At 41.9% G+C, this 25444-nt stretch overlaps 1 long non-coding RNA gene across 1 annotated transcript; it reads left to right on the forward strand.

The window, feature by feature from the left end:
* Positions 1-20842: 20842 nt before the first annotated feature.
* LOC144100280 (uncharacterized) lies at positions 20843-25201 on the forward strand. The gene is made up of 2 exons (XR_013307593.1): positions 20843-21086; positions 23839-25201. It is a non-coding gene; the product is annotated as an uncharacterized LOC144100280 (long non-coding RNA).
* The last annotated feature ends 243 nt before the right edge of the window (positions 25202-25444 follow it).

Genomic DNA, 25444 nt, shown 5'->3' on the forward strand with positions numbered 1-25444 from the left:
CTTACCTTTTCTGTTCCAGAGCGCTAGTTTTTACGCGGACTTGAAAATTCCTCTATCATATAAGGAAGCCGGAGAAAAAGGACTTGTGAGTATAAAATGTTCATTTAAGCGTTAATATATTGCTCTGCCACAAGTTTGAATGCTAGCCCTCTAAACACAGGTGGCACCCGTGGAAACGGTGAGTCGGCGTACTTATTTGCTGCATAAGGAGGATCTTTTCGCGTTATTTTCAGCCACCCCCATAGTCAACACAGATGGGGGGTTTTAGAGGCTGTGGAATTCGCGTACTGCAACCGGAACTTCTTTTGCTCTGAAGCCAAAAGATATTATTCAGAATAAATATGCTGTATCCAAAATTTTGTTAGGCCAGATGTAACCGCAGGGCGTACATGCAAGGATTTTACAGAAAAAAGTGCAGCTTTTCGTAGACGGTAGAAATCTTCTTTGTGAAAATCTTCACCCATCTTTGCTACACTTAGCGAAAAAATGTTGCCTGCTGCTTTACGCTCAACTCGCTGCTTATTTACCTCTTTCAGCAAGCGGAGTTTGTATGGTGCAACCAACGTTTTCAAGAAATTGTACTTCCCATTGCCATAGAAACTTTTAAATATGTTTATACAGGGACTAATTTCTCCAGGTTTAGCCAGCTACTAACTGACAATCTCAAACTGCAATAGCTGCTTTCCGATGAGCTTTATCCCAGCAAACCGATCTCCTTGTACTTCTGGTTCATCAGCAGTTCTTGTGTATTTCTACCAAGTTTTTCACTGCTTCTTACTGCCTGCATTTATTGTGGTATTTATATATTGGTACATGGTTTGCAATGTTTTCTGTTTTGACTTGGACACCTCTCGTTGCTACCGCTTTTGTTAAAACTGCTAATGTTTTTGTTCTCTTAATTCATTCCGTTTTTGTGTGCTTACGTATGACCTCTTGAGACCGCAGCTCTCGCTCTCCCCCAACATTTACAGTGTTCTCAATAGGAAATTTAACACAAAAATAAGCAACAGTGGTGAAAGAATTTATTTATGATCACTAAGATTGATGAGATTGAAATTCGTTAGCAACCTTCTTTCACTCGCAGATCTAATACAGTTCTGGCTCTATTACAGTTCTGGATGCGTTGTTTTTCGCTTTCTAAACCTATTCTGATTATATTCAAGTTCGGAGGGCGCAACTACGTAAAATGTGTCGCATTGTTAGATCGCGACGACTTCTCATCAGGTACACTGTAAAGGAGGCTGTAATTTTTGTCGGCATTTAAGCCTTTATCGCCCTATGGTGATGTGATTGCATCTGATGCACTTCACCAAGTAGCGAGAAATATCATTTTGGTGTAATTTTGGCGTAGCTATAATTTGCACCAACACAAATCAATAAAAGGTGGGTGAGCGTTTATCCAATAAGTAGTTGTTAACACGGCAACGTGTTTATTTCAAGAAACTTCATGAAAGCTTACCTACTAGGTATGGCGCTCTCAATCACTTTATAATAGGTTGGGAGTAAGCATTTCACTTTGAAGGCAACTGCTCTACAAATAATCTCCCGGAGTAGTATTTTTAGAATTAATTCTGCAGAACAAAATAAATTAACAATGGAAATTTACCTGCGCCTCTTCACCTAGTTTCTTCTCCTATAGTGATTCCTAGCAGGCTGAAATCCGAGCTCCGCTCTACTAACCACACCAATTGAAATAAAAGCGTAAATGCAACTGCGAGAAATTTTTAAAAATTTCTTCCTCTTAACAGACAGCTACAGCTGGTTATATTGATCGTCAGTAGGCGCTCTGCGGACTCTCGCAGGCCGCACTACTTCAGTTCGTAATTGTTTAGACTGGCTTCAGCTGTTGCTTTTCCTTGGCGTTCATTGGACGTTTTGCAATTTGCGCCGGCATGTGTTATCGGAAACTCTGCAAGCAGCCGTGTTGCATGAGCAGGACCCACGTTTTGAACCATCGATTGAGAATGCAAGCCAACCTTCAAACTTAATTCTGCTTTCTTTAGCTTCTGTGTATGGGGAGAGTAATATTAAAACGACATGTTCGAGACAATGCGATCTAACGACTGCAGGGGAATATTTTGCGATAAAAATAATTTCAGGTTCATTATAAGGAACCAAATTATCCAATGTTTCACACACGCTTCCAAAGAGTAACAAAAAAAAAGAGGTCCGGAAATTCGGTTCCTTGTAAACTTGAATTCTGCGTGATATATAACCTGATGTTACCCAACATCGGAAGCGAGCTTTAAAGCAAACACGACTTATGTGACCCTCACTATCTAAGGGGGTGTTCAAGCGAGCCATTTCAACTTAATTTGTAAACAAGGGTGGCCAGAAGCACACGTCAAGAAAGCGAAGAAAATTTTGGATGCATGGCGCACAGGTAGTCTCGCATACATTGTAGATATAAAAATTCAGCGAAAATGAAGCAAATGAATTTTTTTGCACCTCTTCGTTCACAATTTCTGCAAGAGCAACCAACAAATAAGAACTCGAAATTGAGTGAGCGAGTGATAAATTTATTGATTGTCCGGCAGGGTTTATTGCGACCCGGCATAGGTCTCCCACGTGGGGACGTAGAGGCCTTGTCTTTTCGCCGCCGAGAGGGCCTGCTGGGCAGCCCAGAAATGGTCGTGGAGGTTGGAGCTGCGCAGAGCGCCGGAACACCTCGGCGAGAGGGTTTCGGGAACAACACCGATTTGGTGTGTCTTACACTCCCAGAGTATGTGTTTAAGTGTACCTACATCTGCCTTGCGGACCTTGCACGTGCTTGTGTTATATATTTCGGGGTAGATCTTCTTGTATTGCGGTGGTTTCGGGTACGTGTTTGTTTGTAATGGCCTCCAGGTGATAATAGCCTCATCTTTGCATAATTTGTTTAGGTGGAGGAATTCTTCACAAAAGTTTCCGTCACAGCTGTCTCGGCACTTACTTTTCTGAGTGAGATCACGAACTTCTCTTCGCTATATAAAGGGGGAAATGTTTTCCACTAACGCACTCTTCAACCATAATCACACTGCTAAAAAAAGTCATAAAACTTGGTGAACACAGAGAGAGAATGTCGTGATTTGGAATAAATTCGGTTGCGCTGTAAGTTTTAAAGAATGATGATAATAGTATTTACGCTGAGGTATTTTTCTAGATATCACTGCGTCATCAGAAACAACATGTATTCACAAGCTTAAAGAAAAAGATACTACGCATATATTAAAAAAACAATATACTTCTAGAACTGCTCCCCTTAATATTACTAAATGGCTGAATTCGTATAGTGCGCATCAGTTCGGGTGAGTCATCACCAGTACCGTACAATACCGGGAAATATTTTCATTTTCAGAGACCCGTATAATATACTCCCTTTCAGTACGTTTCTCCTAATGTGCGGAAAAGATATTTCGCTTGCGATAAATAAAAACATTCCTCTCTTTCAATTTTCATTTTCCCTGAGCGTAATTTGCAGAGGTTTCAGGAGGACCATCATACACACTTCAACTAACTAGAACACGTAGAAGCACTTTTTATGTGCACTTACTCTGCCTTAATATATACGACGTATTCCTCTACAAATGACATTTACACTACGGACTATTCTACGCATTCAATAAAACTGAAATTTGGGACTGGAGGAATTGGCTTATCTGTTAACTTTAATTTAGATGCTTGATATAAAGACACCTATGCTGGATTTGTGCGGAACAGTGGCGTTGCGAGAATATATTGGGACCCTGACTTACAAGAATAGTTTCTTTTTGTATGTACACACATCGAAACTTTGACGAAACTCTTATTATCTCTCTAGAACTAAATAACAAGATTTGTTATAGGTCTCTATTCGTTAGGTACCAAATCTTTCTTTCCTACACAGTTGTGCCTAATGACGCTTTCCGACTCTTCTATCGACCGGCAAGCTATCGATGACACAGTGGCATTTGCACGAAGGACGATACTCACATTTGGATGGACGTAACTGACGATATGCTTGCGTCGAAGTTTGTATCTACAGTTTCCTAAGGTGACCATTACCGCCTTGACAAATACACTCTACCTTTCATTTGCTTCTTGTGTCTATCGCCTGTGAATTCTACATCGAGTAGATTTGAGGGTATTAACGAACGTTGTTGAGAAGCGGGCGCAGCAAGTGAGTTTTCGGGAGTCCCTGTTGTGTTCACTTTGTGTTTTCAGCTCCGCACATGCTTTCGATCTTGTGCTCACGTATATCACTCACGTGACAGGTCAAGCAATCCAGAGTGTACAACGCAGGATGAGAACTATTTCAAGCGGCGTGCCACGCATTCTCTGTATAAATTTCTTTTGACAAGAAAAAACTTTGACACCCACGAAAGAGGCAGCTAAGTCACTGATGGTGTGCGCGAACACATTGCTTCTTTGTATTGACTGACGGAGCAAACCTGCCTCGCTGCTATTGGGACAATGCATTACACCCGCCGCTCCACACTTTCAGTGCTCTTAAAAGGGGCCAAGGCGGAGTAGAACGCGAAATCCCTCTTACGCCTGGATAATTAGCGATAGTAATATCCGCGTACCATCGCGTGGCAAGTTTGAAAACAACTTCAATTTTTTAGACGACACGCGATAAATTTTCCCTCTGCGCTTTTATACTACATTGTCTGTTTCTTCATCTGTTTAAAGATCTGTCATTTCCTAAATGGAGCACAGTTGCTGGTTTAATCTTGCCGAGTGTGCCGTCATTCATCGCTCTTCGTACTTTTTTACTGTTCTCCTGTTCAATAAAGTGAGAGTCAAGTCAAGTCAAGTCAGTTTTATTTACATCATTAGGATGTGGGCAGGCTCAGGCAAAAAGCGAACGATTTTCGCTTGAGGGAGCCCGAGCCCCCCTACATGGCGTACAGCAAGGGCAAAATTTTTTTTTTTAAAGTACAAAATCCACACACGCTACCTAACAGAATATAATACAGGAATTTCAGAACAATCGATATAAACTCTTGGTACATGTTCATTAATACGCAATACATTGGTGTTAACATAGATGCAAAAGTCATTCGTGTCACACTTTTCACACAAAGGGAATACAGTGGCTTACAAAAAATGATTTCTTAGAGTTTGTGTACTAGATGTTTCAAGAGAAAAACGTTCAAAGATGAATTTGTTTAGTAATCTTGGAACTGCATGACGCATCATCTGTCGACCATGTTCTGTACGGCAAAAGGGAATGGTCCAACGTTCGTGTTTTCGAAACGAGTATGGCGTTGAGTTTGTTTCGAGGGATGACAATGCTGTCAAGAAATTGTCACCGTGAGAAATGGATTTTTTATATCTTATGGCTAAGAAAAATTCGTATAGCTTATGAGCGGGTATGATTTTGAATCTCTTAGACAGTTCTTCGGTATGTGCGAGGTAGTCAACATTTGCTATATAACGTACTGCTTTCTTTTGCAGCATGTATATCTTGTGCAGGTTAGTTTGAGTAGTAGAGCCCCAGACAAGGAAACAGTAGTTAACATACGACATGAATAATGTGTTGTATATTATTAATTTAATCGATACGGGTAGATAGGAGCGAAATTTCGCGAGAATTCCGACGCACTTTGATAAATTGGTTAAAGAGAAGCTAATGTGAGGGTCCCAGCTCATGTTCTTGTTAAAGAAAATTCCTAGTGTTTTTACTGTGTCAACCACCTCTATAATAGAGTTGTCTATTTTTAGCCTAAGATCTGATGTAACGGCACTCTGCCGGTAATGAAAAAGTACCGCTTTTGTTTTTTTACTATTTATTATCAAGGAATTTGCTGCGCTCCATGATTTCAACTTTTCTAACACACTGTTTGTGTTTGAAATGAGCAATGGAATATTATTGCCACTAAATAAGAGACTGGTATCGTCTGCATACAGAACGTATTTTGGAAGGTTACTGATATTTGTTATGTCGTTTATGTATACAATAAACAGTAGCGGTCCTAAAATGCTTCCTTGTGGAACTCCAGTGGTTATAGGTTGAAGAGTTGAAACATGCTGATCTATTGTTACACATTGATATCGATGCTGTAGGTAGGACTTTAGTAGACAAGCTGCAGTACCACGGATTCCATATTTTTCTAGCTTGTTGAGTAGTATTTGATGGTTTAGACGATCAAAAGCCTTCGAGAAATCCACAAAAACACCTATGCACATCTCCCTATTTTCAAGTGCCTCCAGGATTATCTCTTTTTGCATTAGTAAGGCTGTTTCAGTAGACCTGTTTGGGCGGAAACCATGCTGTGACGGATTAATGAGGTTAAGTTTATTGCAAAAGTTCATGAGTCTTTTATGAATTACTCTTTCTAGGCCCTTAGAAAAAATCGGCAGAATAGAAATCGGTCGATAGTTGGACATATCGTTTTTATCGCCACTCTTGAAAAGTACAATCACTCTGGAGATCTGCATTAATTTGGGAAAGCAACCTGTTGATAACGCCAGATTATATATATAAGTCATTAGGGGGCAATTACGTTCAGCACATATTTAACTGGAATAATTTGTATGCCATCAATATCACGTGATTTGCTATTTTGCAACGAGTTGTATATATTACATACCTCGCATTCATCTGTCGGATCAAAATAAATGCTGCGGCTATTCCTAGGAATTGTGCTGCTCAGAGATTGAGGGTTTTGAGAACTGCTGACAACTACTTTAAAAAATTTGTTAAATTCTTCGGCAAGTTCTCTACCATGTATGCGGCGGCCCTGAAAAACGAGATCTTTGATAACTGGCGACGATGGTGTTCTGTTTAGCAACTTGTTTAGTTTTTTCCATACGTCTGCACTATCTTTACAGGATTCCTGTTGGAACTGATGCTGCAAGAAACGCCTCTTTTCATTTCTCAGGAAGGAATTCAGCTTATTTCTATATTGCTTAAATATTTTTAAATCTAAAAGTGACCTCGTTTTGACAAACTTTTTATATAATCTAGCCTTATTTTTTATTCGTCTTAAACATTCACGGCTGATCCAGGGCTTTCGGTTGTTATGATGTGGCTTTAAAATAATTTCTCTAAAATGTTCACAGTAAATTCGCTTAAAAATGCATATGAATGTTTCATACGCCTCATCTGCAGTGTCACAGTGGAATACAACATCCCAGTTTTCATTCACAAGACTCGAGTAGAAAGATTCCAAGGTTACAGGGGTGATGTTCTGGACAATTACTGTCGTCGAAGTTTGCGCATGCGTTCTTTTATCTTCACATTCAACAAAAAGGTATATGGGAAAGTGGTCGCTCATGTCGTTACATACAACTCCTGATATTACTTTTTTTGCATCAATGTTAGCGATAAAAAGGTCTATCAAAGTTTCTGTGTACATTGTAACACGTGTTGCAGTTTTAGTAAAGATAGCATGACCATTTGCTTCTACTGTCAAAAGAAAGGTCTCCTGCGCAGGGCAAGATTTTAGCACATCAACGTTGAAATCACCCGCAAGTAATAATTCCAAATCATTTACATTCACGTAGTTGAATAGCAATTCAATGTGGGAAATGAAATTATTGAAATGACCGTTTGGTGGTCGGTAGATCACGCAGTAAATGTAGTTTCTCGATTTCAAGCATAGGCATTCAAAATCTTCAGTCAACAGAGACAGTTCAGGAATTATTTCACATTCTAGATTATTTTTGCTAAGGATTTCAATCCCCCCACCTTGTTTATTAGGTCTGTTTAGGAAGAAACTATTATATCCATCACGCCTGTAAACCTCTGTATCCGTTGAATACCATGTTTCTGTCAACATTATTACGTCGAAGTCAAAAACAAATTCATTTAGAAGGATAGCAAGGCCGTATGTCGACGGTTCTCGTATGCAGCTTGGCATGCAAGTGGAAGAAAGTTGGTCGCAGAAGGACAACATTACCGCTTGAAGGCAGGTACATGACCTACAGTTTCCAATATGACCAGTATATAACGTTTATGATAGACGAATATTCACTTTGTGCGACTGCTCAATAGAATTTTTCCAATGCACGGGCTGTTGCGTAATTTGAAGACGAGTATCTTTTGCTTGCTTGTTGCTAAGTCACTCTATTCTATGACGATAAGCAGACTTTTTTCAAATTTCATTTACATTGATTGCTGTCATTTTCAAAATTTATCTCAAATTAGCACGCTATCCCGAAAAAACCTTTTGCTCGAGACAGCACACCGGTGTTATTTTGCACTGTCTATGCGGTGGTTTCTATTTCAACAGTTTAGAAGTTGTAGGTCCAATGCACGATTGATCAACACCGTTTCTAGCTGCGCAATTGATGTCTTGCTCTACATTTGAAACTTTAAAATATGCAGACATTGAGCAGAATTCTTTGCATCGCATGAAGTCGCCTTGATGGCTCAGTGGTTATGGTGCTCGGCTGCTGACCCGTAAGACGCGGGATAGATCACGGCTGCTGCGTTACCACTTTGATGGAGAGTAAATTCAAGAGGTCCGTGTACTGCTCGATGTCAGTGCACGTTACAGGACTCGGGTTGTCGAAATTACCCTGAGCCCTCCAGTACACCGTCCCTCATTGCAAGAGTCGCTGAGGGAGGTTAGCCCTCATTATCCTAACCTGACTTTTTATCACTAGTGCCTTATTAGTGGTAATAAGTGGTCGACCACACAGCAATGTAAGCGTTTTGAACAATCGAAATGCCGGAGACATATCTGCACAAAAATATACGTTGTCCGAACAGCGTTTGTTTATGCGTGTTCGCGCGTGCATGAATTCGTGTTTCATCTCACCATCCAAATTGCTGTGCCCCTCAGGATAAGTACACGAGATGGTAGCTGCAAAACTGAAACTTACAAGGCACTCTTTTTTCTTTGGTGTGGCAAAAAACTGCGAAATGGTTCCTTAAAACTCTTTCGTTGGGTTTGCTGCACCTCGGAAATCCATCTTACGATATCCGCTTCGCCGCCGTTCGCCCCGCAGTGACCGACGGCTTTCAACTAGCACTTCTAGATACTTGAGTGTTCGATGATCAGCTTGAGAGCTCAAAGAGCGTGGTTACTCGCTGCCTTTACTCGCCTCCTATGGGCACAATATCCTTGTCTAGAGGGCACGATTACCACTCATACTTGCACAGGACATTCACCTCATTGGTGCAGACTGTGTGAAAACTAATTCCTTTGGTTACTCTCTGCCTTTACTCGCCTCCTCTGGGCACAATATCCTTGTCAAGAGGGCACGCTTACCACTCATACTTGCACAGGACATTCACCTCATTGGTGCAGACTGTGTGAAAGCTAATTCCTTTGGTTACTCTCTGCCTTTACTCGCCTCCTCTGGGCACAATATCATTGTCATGAGGGCACGCTTACCACTCATACTTGCACAGGACATTCACCTCATTGGTGCAGACTGTGTGAAAACTAATTCCTTTGGTTACTCTCTGCCTTTACTCGCCTCCTCCGGGCACAATATCCTTGTTACGAGGAAACGCTTACCACTCATACTTGCACAGGACAGTCACCTCATTGGTGCAGACTGTGTGAAAACTAATTCCTTTGGTTACTCTCTGCCTTTACTCGCCTCCTCCGGGCACAATATCCTTGTTACGAGGAAACGCTTACCTCTCATACTTGCACAGGACATTCACCTCATTGGTGCAGACTGTGTGAAAACTAATTCCTTTGGTTACTCTCTGCCTTTACTCGCCTCCTCCGGGCACAATATCCTTGTTACGAGGAAACACTTACCACTCATACTTGCACAGGACAGTCACCTCACTGGTGCAGACAGCGTGGAAACTAATTCCTTTTGAGCACTTGCACTCTCCTACTGGGAAGAGCTGTTTGACATTGTGAAGTAGGCATTGCCTATGTCATCGCTGTCGCATCGCTCTTTCTTTGTCATTTATTTTGGTTGCAGGTGGAGGTGCGCATAACCCACGTCAGACGATAACATGCTAACCTGCAGGCTAACTTCTGCTTTAGACGTTGCGCGTATATTGGAACTTGGAAAAATTACAGCACTGAATGAGCTCAGATGTCTCCAGGAAAGGACGGAGGTCAATGATATCGGAATAATGTCTTATAGTGAACGCGTGGTTTCCCAACAGAGTGCTCCAGGTTTATGTGGTGCGCCGCGTCTGTCCGACGTAACGTCTCCAAACGTTACATCGGACATACGGGACGCTCCATCAATGAACGCTCCCCTGAGCATCGCAGGGCAGCTGATTCTTTAAGTTGTGGCTGTGACATTCGCCGTTGGTCGCCCGAGCTCGCACGCAAAGAGTTTTTGAAAGAAGCACGTGTGTTGCGCAAGTTTAGCACTCACAAGAGCCGGGTAATTTTTGAAGCCTTGTGTGTCTCTGCTGAAAAAGAGAACTGTGTCAGCAGCCCTTCTCTTGCACTCCGGCAAAGAGGAATAGATGATCTCAAAGCAACTGTGTTTGGTGGCTCAGCCAGGTAGGCGATGTGTAGGCGCGCCCTTGTGTTCAATTTCAGTGGCAAGATTCTCTTATGCCTATCTCTTTGTTAAGATCTTTGTTTTGGTTTCTGTCGCTGTCAGTAATTGTTACCTGGTTGCGAAAATACTTTTCAGCCCTAGGGGTCACAAGTACCTCTTTGCACATAAGTAGCCTGTTTTTGTGGAATATACCTCTGTTCAAGTCCGGTATCCATGGTGTATACTCTCTTGGTCCTTGTGTTTTTTTGTGCGTTGGAATCATGTCCCATACTTATAATAATGTCAGGTGTTTTTCGCCTCCACACGACCTTGTTTTTATTACGACTATAGCGGCTTCGGAATTGTCGACTAAAGGAGGCTTGTCTGCATACTGAGATATGAGGCCGGGATAGTCTTAGCCACAAAATATCTACCCCACATAGGGGCACGACAGCCTGTGGAATAGAGGCAGCCGCATTTTTCAGTTTATTATTAGGCATATAGCAACGTTTCTTATTTACTTCAATTTAAAGCTTGAGGCAGCTGGCTGCGCGGTTTCCTTACGCTGCCAAACTATTAATAGGAGCTCATTCTATCCTCCCGATTCTAGCCATTCATTTATTCAGGATTTAAGACATGTTTTCAATGCAATACGACGCTGTCCTACTACGGACAATTATATTTGCTATATTTAATGCTAACGCTGACTGGTCTGCTTTGACGTCTTCCTGCAGCACGTCCGCAAAATTTTAAGCCTTGATCGCAAGTTGCAAGCCCATCAATATGGGAACAGAATAATCTAGGCGTAATTCTAACCAGCGCATTTGAAATAATTCTGGAGAGTCTGTGCCTAAACGGTAAAACATTTTGTGAAATGTACAGAAATTTTCTACCAACTGGGTTTCCAGAAAATGTTTGTAGTGTTGTGTTTTACGATTTCAGTTTTCCTATTTTTTTGTAACTTCCGTTTTCTATTTTGGCTTACAGAATATACTTTATAAAAGTCTGTTTTCTGTTTTCTTTCTTTGTTTTTTAGACTTTCTGTTTTTGGCTGTCACGGCTGAACTGTTTTTTTTTTGTCGTAATATGTTGTTCTTGTCCGTAAACCTCCATTATGAGAGCAGGCAGTTTATGCAAAATCATGTTTATTTGAAGAAAACAGCGCAAGGAACTTTGAAATAATAAAGCATTCAAGTCGGATTACTACCGGAGGAGATCGTGGCGCCAGGCCGCGATGGTTCATGTGGGTTTTTCTTTGTTCTTCTGCCCAAAATCGATAACTCTGAAGGATTTCTGGGAAGGAAAAGACCGGCTTGAGATTAGCATATTAAAACTATCTACATGATTTAGATTACATAATAGATTCATAAAAATATAATTATACAACAATGAGAGAAAGTGGTCGAAAGGCGCCCAGTCAGATTAATTGTAGGCGGTTTTTTAACATGGCATGAATATAAACTCTATTCGATACTAATCACTATCAGAGGTGGGAAGATTAGGCATCAAATAGCGACGTTTATAAATTTACATGTAACAATCAACTATTAGGGCCCTTCTCGCTATCTAGAGCACCCGAGATTCAGTGTTAGCGCTATTGTTGTGCACGCGTCAGCTGGTGCAGGTGTGGGGGATATGAAAGTCACTCGAGAAAGCCTGGCGCTGCTGATTGGCCGCGCGCTGGTCATAAGCATGACGGGGTTCCCTAATATTAAAAAGAAAACTACTTTGGTACTCGTTCCACAAACGACAGTAGGCTTCGATCTAGTCTTCTGGTGTGTACGTCCGCTCTGCATTGTCCAGTAGTCCACACATGCCTGCTACGACACTTGAAACCATACTTAGAGCGGCCAAAGGAATGCGGATGGCTAGCAGCGCTACGCTGTTTTATTTATTTTATTATTTTACCCTCAAGGCCTGGGGCATTACAGAGGGGAGTGGATGAATGAGATAAATACAAAACATACAAGGAAACGTGAAGCAGACAAATTAATGATTGACATATAAAACACTAGATAATGAGGATCTAAATTAAGTAATATTCACAATGCTGGCAACCGATCCGGGAAGGTGGCTTTTGTTATAAGCCATCCTTTTACTCAGTCATTCGGCCAGGAAAACGTATTTTGATAAGTAAATTTCGTTCACACGTTTGTACGCGCAGTCAATGTCGTCAGGTGCACTGGGAACCATCCATACGATGATATGCGTTATACTACTACCATTCTGTTCAACGAGAGCCAGAAAACTCCATTTCTACTTGAACTTCAGAACAAACTTTGCCTACACGCCAGAATTGGTGATCGGGCGTACGGAAAAAGGATAGGCGTGGCAAATACTACTGTTTTAAAGAAAATGTGAAAAAAGCAGTTTAAAATTAGGTCGTATTAGCCTATCCTTACCAATTACCTTTGCTAGCGCCCACGTTCATACCTATCTCGGCGACGGAGCTACAACAGTTCCCGTCATGGTGAAGCTTGAGCGCAACGTTTCACTTCCGTGCCATCTGATGTAGTGAGAAAGGTTGCTAGAAGGCTGTTATGCATAAAACATTGCTAAGTTCTCATTACTTGGATAGCTCCTATTTCCTACCTTCTAGAAGAAACCTTCTAGCTTTTTTCCTGTCATCAAATCTCGCACCGCTTATATAGCTGCTAAAACGTACGACGAAGAGCACAAAATAAATATTTTATTCTGAGAAAATTTGTTTCCGCTTTGAACTTACTGTTCATTTGTGGCAAAACGCTTTGGATGAAAACATAGCAATTTAACGCTGAAATTGAAGCTTGGAAACCAGGTTTTCTCTAATATTGGTTACTTCATAAGAGTTTCGCGATTACACGCATTTCGCTGAAAGCGCCTTTTTATTCTCAGAACGCCTTCCCGGATTTTATGTTAGAGTAAATGAACAATATGCATATTTCCAATGCACTTCGGATTTTAGCGGTCTGATACCAGATTGTGGAAAATCGTTTGAGATAATAGGCAGCCATTGATGAGCAGACTTTGCTATTGCATTCCTGAGTGGCCATTCGAAACTGCCAACCCAACGAGCAGTAAGATCCGTCCTTTGACTGCCGTGCCACTCCTTGCGTAAATCAGTAATGCGCGGGAGATTGAAGATTCCAGTACTGACACTTCAAGACGACCAGCAAGATATTGTTTCATCTATACGTGCCACGAAGAACACGTTTCCGCGCCTTATCCGGAAGAAAATACCTGCACTTCCAACCTTCCATTCGTGAATCTTATATCGCGTGTCGAACACAGTGCACGTCAGTCTAAAAGCTTCTGGCTGATTGCCAACATTTTCAGGAAACGTGGAAGGTATATGTAGTGAGCTTTTCACGCGAAGCGCGTACATCCAGGACTTGGAACACAGCATTGATGAAGCCTTGAAACTTGCTCAGACTTGTGGAAGTGCGATGAGACTGGAGAATATAATCCTAGCAATTCGCGGGAACAAACACCCCGGTACCAAGGCGGTCTTCAATGTTTTCTCATGTATTTCTTGCAAGCACTTGTTGTTCTAAAATCAACGTGCTTTTTCTGTCTTCATTGTCAAACACTCCAGGCTATAGAAAGTGGCTTGAAATTAAATATTTCACTGGACTTCATCTTGTTGTCTGGTGATCTTAAAAAAAGATATAAAATGGCAAGTCTATGAAGACCAATGAATGGAGGTTTCGGCACCTAAACGAGACTTTTGTGACCATTCGGTGAACTATACCTTGAATCTGACTAGTTCGTCCTTTGGCCGAGCTGGAACGTTTATTTCGGTGGCCTTTTATGTCGAGCACGTTTATTTTTCTTTATGTGGTTCTGGTACATGCGGTGGCTGATTCACGCGTCCTAGCTCTTCATAGATTTTAATTCTATGCGTCATCGCTTGATACTTTCATGATTATCAGTTAAACTAGCAGCTCTAGAGGGGTCGCCCTATGAACTCTTCTGTGCCAAGCCGCGGCTTGTTTCAAAGTGGTCGACAGGAGCAGCTCACACTTCCTTTCAGAACTATACCTCTTGGATGTCTACGACTAACAGTCAACTACCTCAGACAAAATGCTGATATCTATACTGATAGCGACTGAGTGAGGGCGCATGGATGAGGATATTATCCTATTGGAACAGTATGAATAAAACTTCATAAACAATGTGAGCATATGGGCAAGGGCATTTTTATGCTTTTGGCAAAAGATTATAATGCACTGTTTAAGATATTATTCCGCCAAAATTTTAAGGCAGTTTTAAAGTGTACATTTTCGAAGTGAAATCAAATACACGGCCATTGTTTGTACTATGATTATTTCTCGCCAGACCGAGGAGGAACTCACTGTCGTAAATGAAAAGTCTAATGCGGAAGACCGTGTGCCTTTAAAGCTAAGAAAAAATGATGCCGGCTTTAGAGCATTCCAAGAAGTCAGAAAAAAAGCAAATTAGAAAGTGTAGCTGACCCAATGTTTCTTACACCGTTCCAAAAGAAAGTTCATGGATTAAAAAGCTGCCCACGGTACCGCGCTTTGCTCGCTCTGACCGCGTTCTTAGAAACGCGCCACTCATTCCGTCCTCAAGTTTTCATAGTTTTGTTGTTTTAAGGTATGTCATGGCTGCGAAGGAGGAAAACGCATATATTTCAGTGGCTTTTCACGCTGAAGTCAAAATATGGATACCGGTCCATTCGCCACCGAAAATATATATGCTTCTCAGTGGCTGTGATTGGTGATGTACAGACATAAAAATACATGTAATTAAACATTTTAAACGAGCCAGTGCAGCTACGGAGATAAAAAATGCACTCGCCAGTTACAAAGTTGAAATGAACCGTAAAACTGACTTTGAGGATAACTGACGGCTTGTGCAAGCTGGTAAATGTTTTACATCAGAAGAAGTTTCTATTGTAATAGGGGAATGGCCTAGCACGACTGCTTCAAGCCAACAAGAGTTGTTTAGAACAAATGCAAAAAAAATACCCAGCTATGAAAGTAACCCCAGTATCGTCAAAAGAGAGACCCAGTGCAGATGTAGTATTTCAGGACGTTGGAATATTACTTGAGAAAAAAATTGTAGTAAGGAGCTTGCTGACGCGAAAACATTTTTGAAGGGCCAGTATCCACATCATATTGGGAGGCAGCTGCCGCAGCTAGGTTTACATAGCCGGACTGTCGCTTCACCTACACAGTTTTGTGTTGATCGCAAGAAGCCTGTAGTTTTCTTGCCATGCTTTAATGCCAACACAGGAGACGTGTACAGCTGGACTTTGGCCATTTAACTCTGGACTGAAATTGTATTGCCAGACTGCTAGCATGAGTCCTTGTAAAGCTTGTTTCCAAGAGACAAAAAAGATGATTTCGTGAACCAAATAAAAGAATTTCTCCCCATGATGTTTCGCATTCGAGTTCGAATTGAACTGATCTAGCTGGACAAATCTCTTCGGTGGGAGAGACCAGGCGGAAGTTCTACTAGCTATCGCGCCCAACAAGAGCACCACGAGCATTCACCAGCTTGACGTCCTTAGAAAATATGTCGGGTTATTGGCATTCAAGGTATTGTAAACATTTACATCCGTCTTAAGGGCACTGATATCTAATAGCTAGCTCATGATGTGGCAACACTAAGAGAAACGTAGAAAAGAACTTTGCGCAAATATACGGTAATTGCTGAATATGCCGAGTTTTGGACTCCGGAGGTGCGAACAGGGTGGCCACACTGTTGTTTCATGAGATTGCAGGCAGATATTTTTTTCGTTCTTTAAGCAAGAAAAGCTGAGTTCTATGGCCCCTCTTATCTTAGCTCGAGAGAGATGTTTAAAACGGTGCTGTCCTTATCAGCTGTTTATCCGCATTCTTTCAGATCAATACAGTCAAGATCTGAAATAAGGGCCACGCGGCCTACGAAAATCCAGTTAGTGCAGTATTATTAACCGTCGTCTTCCAAAAGTCAGCATATTTCGGACATGCGGCAGATTTGTTAGTTCACAGTGGTGCCCCGTAAGTGTAGCTGATGACTCAGGTGTGAAATGTTAGTCGCCAGCGGGCGAAGCTCCTCGCAAAGTGCTGATATTTACCTTGTGCAGCTCAGACGTATTTAGGTTTCTCATGTTTGTTCGTCCTAGCTGTTTCGCATGCACATCGTTGCCGTACACGTACAGGAACTACTTTGAGTTACACGCGAGTGTGTGACTACTAGAGCGGGTAGACGGTCTTTCGGGTTATTCGTGGTGAATCCACACTGGAAGGCACAACTGAGAATGGGGAGAAACAGCTCTCGTGCGTGTATTTCCCTGTTTCGTTCCTTTTGTCAGTGCGCCTGACGTTTTATAATCGCCGTACGTGACTACGCCGTCCACATAGCGCGTTCCTCATTTCTTGTGCTACCTGTGTCGTTGCTGATCGGGGCGCGGGGCAGCCATCGTACACTCCCGAAAGCTCGAATTGCCTGTCATTAAAACATCTTAAAATTTGGGGAGCCCACACTTGAAGGTCTTCATGACTCCTGTTCACTCCTTCATGCTGCCGACTTCATTGTCAAACGTCACGAACTGCACCCAATTCTCCGTTCTCGTCGCGCTAGGGGCCTTAGCTGTAAATATCAGTTCAAAGCAATCGGCAACTTCAAGAAACACGGGCATTGATGTGCAGTTTAGTAGGAAGTGCGATGTAAAAGCAGTTATGTCCTTGTTGGTACATAGTCTAGTGCACAAAATGTGGCAGAATCAGTCTGAAAAAAAAAACTGGGCTGCCAAACGCACTAATCAGCATTACCGCCATTCAACTGGTGCACGTGAACCCACAATCAGCATCACAACAGTCGCACAAAATTTGCATTTCTTTATGATTCCGTCCGTCTTTGGCAAAGCAGCGGGCACAGTTACGAGAGGCCTACAAATGGGATAAGCTGCCATCCCTTTTCTTTGATCTCCAAGTTCGTTATCAGTTTAATATGAACAATACGAAACCAAACCAAACAAAGAAAAGCGTTAACATCCCATTCTATGCGTTATTTGCATTTGCTGTGATGGTGGTGGTGGCGTTTATGCACAGGTAGGATAAGCCTTTCAGTAGTCTATTGGCAACTGCCTTATCTCAGTCGCTTATTTTAATGAATGCGTGCGCACAATGACATTGTTCTCTGAAAACTTTATGGGTGGTTTTGCCACCGTTCGACAGTGTGTTCCTGAGCACTCAGAGAACACAAAGCGAGATACATCGTCCGACGGAACGCTCATTTTCATTTTGAAGTCATACCGGCGTATCAAACACAATACAATGGGGGTGCTGAGTTACCTGGGGCTGCTTACTTGCAACGTCGAAGCGATGAAAACAGCTGATACCATAATTTCCAGTCATCCAAGCTATAGTTATATTTTTTGGCGAGTTCTGGAGAAAGCTGCTGAATTATAAAAACTAAAAACGTTCACTACGCTACCGAGTGAATGAGTGATTGGGATACCTTGAAGAGTTCTATGTGCAATCAAGACGTGTTTCTGACTTTGCTCCGCAACCCTGGCGCAGTGGTGGACCGAAATATTTGCGCAGATTCCTCCGTTCGGGCCACTTAGTGCGTACCCGTTATAGTACGAATGTAAATAATCTTTCACAGCTAAAAAGTGCAAGGACTTTGAATACATTGAATATTTTCAATTTATATGCCATTGGTCCTATTACTTAATAGAAAAGTAAGAAAAAAGGAAAAAAAATACAAATGTTAAGGATGGGTGTAGGTCGCCTAAATTGACAAAATGTGGCCGTTTTTCTGTCGCTCACCTCAGCTATACACCACCGCTGAGTGTGAGTGCCTCAAACCTGTGAGCGGAGACTTTACGAAGGTCTCGTTGAAGGAACATTAAATCATTATGCTGGACTACACTCAACATGAGACAACAACGTAGTGTACAGCATATGTCGTCCGTTCTTGTTCATATCATAGACGATTGTGCGGTTGATTAAGCAGTCGCAATCTGGCGTGCGGTCATTTTTGTGGAGTGGGTCTGCCAGTGCGCAATCGCGTCCCCTTATCGGCAATGCCGAATTTTCGCACTGACAACGTTCGAATCAAATTGTGCACCATAGAGAACCTTGAAATGAAGAAAAGCATAAACTTTGCACGGAAATAAAGCTTAAACATCTGTACTGAGTGCTTCAGAAGTAATTTTAAAATTCATCCCGTTTTTAGATTGATGTAGGCTTATTGCTTTCTACCTTTGCTACTTAAAAATACTGTATGCTATAGTGATCGAACAATGCGCTATTTGTGTTCCCTACATTGCCTCTAGTTTTCGCTACCCTTCTTACATGAAGCTGGTAAATGAACAAACAAGACGAGCAATAATTTTCACACTTAGAAATTATATTTATATCTGTGACTAGAAATAAGAAAAATATTACTAGGAAAACTACCACATAATCTACTCTTTGTTCATCTACTTCCACTCAGAAAACAGAACTAAATTCTTGTCCGACACGTTTCATGTTAACGTTCCTGTCCATTTCGTTTTATTCTGCAACTATGTTTTTTTAGACCTGAGATCTAAAGACAGCCAATCACTGAAGCGACACTTGACTGGCGTATACAGCTTATGGGCAAGCACTTCTGCCTTTTTTCTGCCTCGCATAGTTTGCACATGCGGGCTGGCTCGATAGTGCAACATATCAAGAAAGCCACATTTTCATTAGACATAGCATGCAGCAGCTGAAACTGTGCGCTAATCGTTAACCCTAATGTTTCTTAACGAATTGAAGATGCGCTTTAGTTTCCTAACGTGAATGAATATAGCGGTATTTTATGCTAATTGCTTTTACTTAAGGCGGGAACAGCGCAACCACCTCAGGTTGTGATCGGCCGAAGCGCATTTCGTCATTATTCCTGGTACGAATTTCTTTGCCTTATAAATTGCACGCACAAGCTGTTGAAAACAGGATACTCCGACAATAATATTGCACTTGATTAGAGTTCACGGAGAACTGAAGTAATAATTAGTACAAATGAATTCGACATACAGAGCAGAATATGCGCAACTGAAGTGTCCTGGTCTAATCTAATTACACCGGCCATGTTCAGATTGCAATCGGGGACAAGCTGAGTGCAGCCCAGCAACGAGAGCTGGGGTCGTTTCCTTCGTTACTGCGAAAACGCTTTTTTTTTTCTAGGCGCGGTTACATTATTACTGATCATGTACGCTTAACAGCAGGCTGCGAGAAATGTACGCAATATGTAAATGATTTTTTGTACATTCTTGCGGGAAAGAATTGAAACTTAAAATAGGAGGCATGATTACTGCAATAGTGGAATGGTTATACGACACAAGAGGAAAAAAATAGTGGGCGCTTATAAGTGCCCTCTTTCTAAACGTTATATGCCTTCAGTCTGCATTCGATGAAGTGAGCTGATATGATGGAATGCGAAGCAGGAATTAAAGGAGTATAGACACCTAATTTTGGTGTCATGGTTTCTTCTCTACAATAATGCGAAAGACACTACTGCGCATGAATCGCTATGCAATATTCACTTACGACAGCTAAACAATTTATAATCGAGCATTTTCTGTCATGCTGTTTCGGTTTCGGTTTCAAAAGCCGAACGATGACTGTGACGTCAAAGAGCGCTTTTGTGTCACGTGAGGCATGAAAAGACGTCCATATAGTCGCTGCATCATCGTTTTAATTTGCTGCACTGCTGAAGCCAAGCTTCCCCGAGAGCGAGAGTGACAAGGAATTTGGAAGTAGCGATTATGTTGCTGTTTTTTTTTTGTCTCATGTGACGTGTAAGCACACGTTGAGGTCACTGTCCTCGTTCGAGTGTTGAAGCCGAAACTGGACGAAAAAAAAAGCGATTATAAATTATTTAGCGGCTGTAGGAGATTACTAGGTGGTAATCCAACTATAATAATGCCTTACGCATCATCACAAACAAAAAAAGGTGCGCCTAATATTTAGGTGTCCATATTCTTTAACATGTTCGGCAACGTAGGAGCCATCACTATCTTAGCATGATATGGTGTTATCAGCTGCAGTGCGATCAAGGCGGGAAGCTGGGCTATTTATTGCGTCATCATTAATTAAATCGCTTGTCTTTTAATTAATGATGACGCACTAAATAGCCCAGCTAAATAAACAGGATGAGCGCTCGTCCTGTCTTCTTCTATGTCTGTGTCCTAGTTACATGCGCTAGTCTTCTAATAAATGATCAGTTACACCTTTAATTAGGTGTGATGAGGGCCATGGTATATTCCTATATATCACGGAGTCATGCTCATCCAGATAGAAATGTTGCCAATCGTCTCTCTTTTAGTGCCGATTTTCGCAGTATGTCTGGTAAAATGTAAACTACAAAATAATAAAACTAAAAGTGAGACGGGTTTTAAGGCTGCTTCCTTGAACACGATCTGAATATCTGTGAGCTCTCTCGGAACAGCAGCTGCACTCCAAGAAACGGCTCGTTCCGAGAGAGACGTAGGAGGAGTGGAAAAAAGCAGGTGTTAGGTTTCCATCGTGCGGCTCTTGACGCGTATTGTTTCACTGCAAGCCCGTTTAAAAAGGCGTGGAGTCAGCCTAGAGCTGTCTATTGCGATAGAAGATTAGAGCAGGTCGATTTGGGAGGTTCACACGTGGAAAGCATAAAAATGTTGGCCGTCACGAATGTGAAACTTGTTTTTATGATGGTGCTGCCTTTCTCCTTTGCCCTGTCCTTTCCCGGTCTTCGGAACGAGAGAGGTAGGTACTGCCGACTTTCACTAGACTATTTTTGAGGCGAAACAAAGTATGACCAAGTATGTATTACCAGTATTTCAGCAGTAAAAATTTAGGCACGGAGTGCTGTTCCGCTTACTATTATATTGACATTATTTGTTCAGATGACCCCGCTCGACGGATTCTTCTCCTGTAGCAGTGCCTTTCACTGTATTAATCACGCAAGAAGCAGTTCTATGCAAACTTTCATGTGTTTTTCTAATGGTCGCTACTCGTTAGAATTTTTGTTTTCCTTTTTATAAACTCGACATATCTGTAAATCTCAGCCGCCGCACATCTCTACTATGCTTCGATCTGAATGAAGAATTTCGCGAAATCATCAGGAAGTGAGCAGCGTGATGGCCGCGAATTTTGAAATTCAATCACAGATTAACACAGGTGTAAAAGCGTCTTCATATCAAGGCAAAAGTGAAGATGTTGGAGAAACAGAAAGAAAAAAGATTAAAGCTTGATACTGTTATTCGACTTTCTGCGCGGCGCTATATGTTCTCCACAAGATTTTGTCACAGCTAATGAGTCGTGTTAAAAATAATACTGCAAGATTTATTTACCTCTTAATTACGCCCAGCAGGAGGAATTATCTTGATGCTTTTTTCAAACCGATATTATTAAACACGATAGCATCTGTAGCGTTCCGAAGCAAGCTTACCCCACGCGCAATGAAATACCAGGCAGTTTTCCTGTTTTTTTTATACCCTTGAGAATATATTCCGTCTTGTTCAGCATATTTTTTTAATTCCGTTGAATGATTGTACCACAGAAAATAAAGCGAAGGCTACTACGAAACAGCTGTTCGCACATACGTTTCTTTTAAACTCAAAATTCCACATCTCTTCGCAAATGAGGATTTTGGAATTTCACGCTTAACCATCGCATTTGCTTCCGTAGCCTATGGTGTACAGAGCGCTCCTACTCTATAGCTGGCCTCCTATGACAGTTGCGTGCGAAATATACATGCAGGGCAGGATATTCAGGTGAACCGTCCTGCGTATTTGATACGACGACATACATGTTAGGTTATTTTCGATGTTTTTTAACTACCGGCTGTAGAAGAACCATCCCATTGAGGGTTTTCGCCCTTTACACTTCTTTAAACGCGCTTATCTAAACTCCTACTTTGTCAAAATACAAGAGTAGCTCTACTCATGTACTTGTCTCAAGTGAAATACTTTCATGTCCTCTATGGTGAGACTTGACCATATATGATCAGGCGGAAGAATACGTGGACCTGATAAATATAGTGGAGGCAAAGGAGCACAGTGAGTACGCAAAAGTGCGAAATTGCCATCACATTTAGAGCGGTTTTTGAAGCCGCGACTGTATTGGAAGCTTATATATAAACAGAAATAACGGTCATTGAAAGCAGCTGAAGAAGACGGTACTGCTTCGTATGACCGCAACACCGCGTCTAAATCTGTCAAAGGGCAGTCATCGTCATCTGTGAACGCATGCACAAAAGGGCCCGGCCGAATGGCCATGCAGGGTAAAGCATATACAGTTGCGGATAAAAATGAATGGAGCGCGCTTTTGGGTTGTAATATTTTCATGCGTTGCCTAACTAAATCGGGCAGCTGTGGTATGCGCAGCGTGAAAGTATATGTCAGTGCGTTTTGTCATTAACAAATAATGTTTCTTCATATCTGGCAGAGAACGCGCGATTGGAATTAAAACAGAATAGCTTGCTTCATTTTCTTATATCGGCCCCTGGCCGAGCAACAGCTATTTTGCTATTTTCAGAAGTTATGACGCTTAGGAGCAGCTAGCTTGTTTTATACTTTACAGTCTGAAAAAATAGCCACGATTAAGGTGATGAAACGCTCTACGCAGACCCCGAACCCGTTAGGCGTCCTGAAATCATTCAGAGTATCGGTAGGTGGACGGGAATGTTTTATTGTCATCCCTGAAAACATTTGTGGCTTCATAAGCGTCTTATGTGCCAGAGTATAGTGCTGAAAAGCATACCCTGAGCTTTATGCCTTTATACAAGCCCTTTACATGAAAAAAGCAATTGCGTTGCAGCAACCAATGTTGTGTTAGAAGGTGAGAAATTATAGATTATTTTAGCATAGCGCATACCGCGAGACGCCACTGCACTACTGCGCAGCTTGCACGTCGGGACCAATCAGCGCGCACGACGTGGAAGGCCGCGGCATGCGGTGGCGGTTTTTGGAGAAAGGAATTTGCAAACTCACTTCTAGAAGGTCACCTTTTCTTTTTTTTGAAGCGATGCTTATTGCCTCAGGGCATAAAAACTATGAAGTGAGAGATGAGTAAGGTGCTGAAATAAATGAAAAAAGGTGGGCTGATTTGATAAAATCAAGGAGTGAACGATGATATGGACCCTGTGTCCAGGCAGTATCACATCAATCGTGCCGTAAGGAGATGGAGGAAGGTGGGACTGAAAGAAGAGAAAGAGAAGGAGGTGTTGTAGTTAAAGGCTCCGGATTAATTTCAACGACCTGGGAATCTTTAACATGCACTGATATCGAAAAGCACACGGGTGCCATTGCGGTTCGCCTCCTCGGAAAAAAATGCGAAAAAAAGCAAGCGGTAGCCATAATGAATGGCACTCTAGGGATATAAAATGCTTCATTGAGTTTCTTGACATTAAACTTGCAGTTAGTTAATGCATGGGTGAATTTCTGACACAGTCACGGATTCGACTTGAAAACTGTTTGCGAGTGCTGTTTATAACCACTATTGTACTGCATTCCAGTGCTTCAACCGAAATCGCGTCTCATGGAAGTGTGCGCCCAGTGCCAGTGTAATCCTCCCGAAGTGAACTCTTGCCGGGTGAATGCCCAGACCGGTTGCTTCTGCGTGCGTGGCCTATTCCGCCTCGGCGAGGACGGAATGTGCATGGAGCGGTCAATGTGCTAGCACCGCATCTGAGTGGATCAGACGCCGCACACTGGCCTTCGGGACGACAAACGCTTAGAGTACACACCTGATACCGGAAAGACATGTGAAGCGTCAACCATACTCGTGCTGACTTTGTACACGGAATTCCTCAGCGCGACATCTCCGCGCATTACAAGGAATGAAAGCAATGAAAATTTCTTGCAGGACTGCCCGCTTCTTGCAATCGCAAACTTCTAACGTTTTTGATCGGTGGTGGTGAAGCTTATATGCAGCATATTGAGGGCTTAGGAAAGCTTTTGCGTGATTAATTATGGCTGCGCTAGCCCGGCATAAAGTGTTGTGACTCCAACTATTTGTTGGTGTAACTGGCACATTCATAAACCATGCAAGCTTTGAACTAGCATAGCCAGAAGGCTTTCAGTATTCAAGGTTCGCCCGTGCCTGTATTTGGTCAAGTTATTTTATGCCTTTACCCTTGCAAGTGGGTGCATGGTACTTTGTTCCTGCTACGCCCTATTCAAGGCAGAAACGCGCGACGGGCATTGGCTGCAATACATCATGCCATACCTCACACGAAAAAGTTATGCGCACATAACGAACAGATAAATAATAAAGAAATTGGGCTCAAAATAAACGAGAACCGAAAGGAACGAATAAACAAAACTGTCCAAAAAGCGCTCTCAAAACGACGAAGTTTTACCGTAGCCCAAAACTATATTGAGCAGCAAAGCAAAACGCTGTGCGGTTAAGCCCAGATCAGAACACTTTATATATAAAACAACTCAAGAACACAATCCACACATAGAGTCAGTACTGATGTTGAGTGGTTGTCTTCAAGCTTTATCATTTTACCTCTCGGTTTCTGCCTTATATCATCCTTATGTTCTATATTCTTAGACTTGAATACAGAAATAAGTTTCTGTGCTACCGCTGTAAATATTTCACTAATAGCTACACCGCTTGACACATATGATGTTTTTGTTCAAATTTTGCATAATTTTCTAATATCTGCCAAAATATTTCGTAGGAATTCAGTACATTGTACTAATGACTGCTGTGTCGCTTGGCTAATGGAATGACTGTGCTTCAGCGTTATTTACCGCTTTTGGAAATATGCTTGGTTGAATAAAGCATGGGGTTGTCTGATTTCATAGTCAAGTATGCTAATAAATGTGCTGTGTACAGGACAGAACACACCAAAATGTGATTGAGTATTCATGTTCTTGGCTTGACTTCCAAATAAAGAACACTAAAGCAACTTTCTTGTAGTGCGAAAGTGATATGAATGCCGGAAAAGTAGATGTGTCAGGCAAGAAAAAAAGGTGTGAAAGCAGTGCTACAGATCAGAATATTAGAACACAAAATGCAATTAGCGACTATCCTGCCCTTAACGCGGCCTCATTGATAAAGCTTGGTGCACTCTTTGAGATAAGCTTAGCGACGAGTACGGCTATTAAAGG

Source organism: Amblyomma americanum, chromosome 8 (assembly GCF_052857255.1).
Source record: "Amblyomma americanum isolate KBUSLIRL-KWMA chromosome 8, ASM5285725v1, whole genome shotgun sequence".
In the NCBI taxonomy this organism is placed as follows: Eukaryota; Metazoa; Arthropoda; class Arachnida; order Ixodida; family Ixodidae; genus Amblyomma; species Amblyomma americanum.